Source organism: Orycteropus afer, unplaced genomic scaffold (assembly GCF_000298275.1).
Source record: "Orycteropus afer afer isolate SDZICR_OR568_19922 unplaced genomic scaffold, OryAfe1.0 scaffold00022, whole genome shotgun sequence".
In the NCBI taxonomy this organism is placed as follows: Eukaryota; Metazoa; Chordata; class Mammalia; order Tubulidentata; family Orycteropodidae; genus Orycteropus; species Orycteropus afer.
Genome location: NW_006921609.1, coordinates 19,580,853 through 19,584,548, shown reverse-complemented (window position 1 = coordinate 19,584,548; position 3,696 = coordinate 19,580,853). Strand labels below are relative to the sequence as shown.

The 3,696-nt window shown below is 38.2% G+C and overlaps 1 protein-coding gene across 1 annotated transcript in view; it reads left to right on the top strand.

The window, feature by feature from the left end:
- The window catches only part of GBE1 (1,4-alpha-glucan branching enzyme 1), a 509,345-nt gene that overhangs the window by 402,735 nt on the left and 102,914 nt on the right, over nucleotides 1–3,696 (top strand).

Genomic DNA, 3,696 nt, shown 5'->3' with positions numbered 1-3,696 from the left:
ATAGAGATTCAAATGTACAGTGCCCTGTATTATTTTATCATTTTCAGTACTGTTATGTTCATATTCCACTTGTTCAAAAAGTCAGTGAACAAAACTAAGAATTATTCTTATAACAGAAGCTTTGTTTTCTCAGTGGTCACTTTTTTCTTCCTCTTGTGGATTGCACCTTTATTGAACACTTTCTAAATGAGCACACCTTCATCTGATTTAAATTTTAATGCTTCATATAACTCTCTGGGTATATCTCAAAACATAAATGATTCCATTTTCTTATTTAAAGAAAAACTGAACTAGCAGAGTTAAGTAAACAAAACTAGCAGTTTTTCACTGTGATATGGCATATTGTTGTTGTTATTATGTGTCGTCGAGTCGGACCCAACTCATAGCGACCCCTCCTTGGGTTTCCGAGGCAGTATCACTATGGAAGTAGATTGCCCCATCTTCCTTACAAGGAGTGGCTGGTGGGTTTGAACTGCCAGCCTTCTGGTTAGCAGTCAAGTGCCTTAGGCACTATGCTACCAGAGCTCCTGATAAGTACTTCTAAAAAACTGTAAATTCATGTTGTCATAAAACACATCTTCCCCATGACATCAGATGTTAATGCATAAGCTAAAATATTATAAGCAATCTGCAATCAACCGGACTCATTAATTTCTTCATTCATTCATTCAAATTAAGCTCGTTGTTTCCATGCCCAGAGTCTTCTTTCTCCAACAGAGAATGGAAAATAAGTAGAAAGGTGAAAAAGGAGATATGTGTGATGATACCTCTAAGTATACTGAATGTAAGAGACCAAACTTGTGTAATTCTGTCTCTCCATTCTGCAATCTTGAATTGACCACTGTCTTTACTCCCTTTATCTTTGTTTCAGAATAATATGTTGCTTTTCCTGTTAAAGTGCACTTCAGACTGTGAAAGTACTATCTTAATTTTAAAATGCTGGCTCTGACTGTTTTGGTTCATTTGTGCTGTTCTAACAGAAATACCACAGTTGGATGGCTTTAATAAATAAAGAAAGAAAGAATAAAATATTCTTTTACAGTTTTGGAAGCTGTAAGCCCAAGTTCAAAGTGCCGAGCTCTAGGGGCTATGTGAAAGCCCACTGACCTTGGCTTCAGCTCCCTCTTGCTTCTGGCCCACTGGAGCTAGAGGCATCTCTTCACTCAGGCAGACTGTTGACTGACTGAGGCTGAGAAACCCAAAGTCAATAAGTAAAATGACTTCCAAAATTATCAAACCACACAGTAGGCCACTAGTTGAAGTCCCAAATCGACAGACAGTATGGCAGGCTTTTGAATGAGTACTCAGCTGCACTCAAGATTCAAGCGTGCCAAAATCTGCAGACCATTCCCAGTGTTTCTCCTTATATACTAGAAGCAGACCACATCCCTAAAGCCTCTACTCAGCTTCTCATGGCAGGTTCCACCACGGAGTTGATTGCTTGTCTCATCATAGTGAATAGCTACCTCTAGCTTCCCAGGCACTCAAAACCAGGCCCAGCCAATTTGACACATAGCCTTAACTACCATACTGATCAATAAAATTAGTTGTTTTATCTTTCATGCTTGGAATAATAGAATAGCAAAATAAAGTTATTTTTCCATTTCCCAAAATATATGGGCAATTTTCCAAACAGTTATCTTTGTCATTTTTATAGATTCTTTAGAAACTTACACCTTCTTTTATTCTAACCATATTCAATATTCAGAATTAAGAACCAGTATTTTTTCAAGACTGGTAGGGCAAATACTGGTGTTCCCTATGTGTTATAAATGGTTAAAGATCTTCACTGCTAATCAGAAGGCTGGAAGCACAAGTCCATCCAGAAGTGCTTCCGAAGAAAAGCCTAGCGGTGTACCTCTGAATAATCAGTGATGGAAAATCCCATAGAGCTTATAGGGCTGCTGTGAGTAGGAGTCGACTCAGTGGCATCTGGTTTATTTTTGTTTTTACTGTTACAATTCAAACTTCAAAGTATAAAAAACTACTTCAAGAAACCATAAGAGATCTACATAAATTGAAGAACATCACATGCTCATGGATAGGAAGATTGAACATTGTGAAAATGTCAATTTTACCCCAAGCAATCTATACATTCAATGCAATCCCAATCCAGATCTCATCAACATTCTTTAGGGATATTGAAAAACCAATCACTAACTTTATATGGAAAGGAAAGAGACCTTGGATAAGAAGAACAAAGTAGGAGGTCTCACACTGGCAGATCTGAAAACCTACTATACAGCCACAGTAGTCAAAACTGCCTGGTATTGGTTTAATGACAGATACATAGACCAATGAAATAGAATTGAGAACCCAAAAATAGTTCCATCGACCTATAGTCAGCTGATCATTGAAAAAGGGCCAAAATCTATTAAATGGGGAAGAGAATGTTTGTTTAATAATTGGTGCTGGCAAAACTGAAGATCCATTTACAGAAAAATGAAATAAGATTTGTGCCTCACATCATACACAAAAATGAACTTCAGATGGATCAAAGACTTAAATGTGAAAACCAAAACTATAGTTTCTCAAGGAAAAACTAGGGGCAAATTTTGGGGCCCTAATATATGGCATAAATAGACTATCAAGCATAACTCAAAATGCACAAACAGCAGAAGAGAAACCAGATGATTGGGACCTTCTACAAATTAAATTATTGTGTGCTTCCAAAGACTTCTCCAAAAGAGTCAAAAGAGAACCTACAGATTGGGAAAAAAATATTTGATAATGACATATCTGACAAGGGATTTTTCTCTAGAATTTATAGAAAACTCCAACACCTCAATAACAAAAAGACAAACAATCCAATTAAAAAATGGGCAGAAGACATAAGTCAATCACTAAAGGACAAATATATTAGTCTATTATTATAAAATTAAAGGAAAGGTTTATCTATGAGAAGAAAATTTTCTTTGTTGGTTACTAGGGGTGGGAGGGAAAGGGCAGGAACACTGTGAGATAGATAGAAATAAATATTGATTTGAGTGAAGAGAAGGGCAATGTACCAAATGTGAGGGATCAATATGGTCACATTGAGGAAGAGAAAGACATAGAAGGGTACATGGGAGGTACAGACAACAAAGACGAATTATTTTGCACACACAGTACTGCATTGTCAGTGAAGACAAACATGGGTATATGGGGAGGAATAGAAGGATGGACAGATGGGTGGACAGGCTAAACTAGTAGGTATGTCTATGAAGTGGGGGGTATACCCAAGACCATGTATAGGGTTGGCAGACAATGGTCCTTTAAGTTTATGTGTATGATCTGAATTTCCAGGTGTATAGTAGAGCTGACAGGAGGCAAGGTGGTAGTCACTGCTTTGTCACAGCCACCTACCCAGAGGGAGCGAGTAGTTGAACTTGTGGGCTCGGGACCATAGTCGCAGGAGACATCAAGCTGAATTGGCATAACATACTACACAAAACATTGTTTCACCTCCTACTTTGGCGAGTAGCGACTGGGATCTTAAAAGCTTGCCAGCAGCCATCTAGATGCAACGATGGGTCTCTACTCGTCCAGAGCAAAGAAGAATGAAGAAAACCAAAAATTCATGGATACCATCAGTCCTAGTGATTGTACACATTCCAATCTGCAGCCTATACGACCATGAGACCAGAAGAACTAGATGGTGCCTGGCTACAACATCAACCACTTGGAAGGGGATCTATGTAGGAGATCATGGATAGA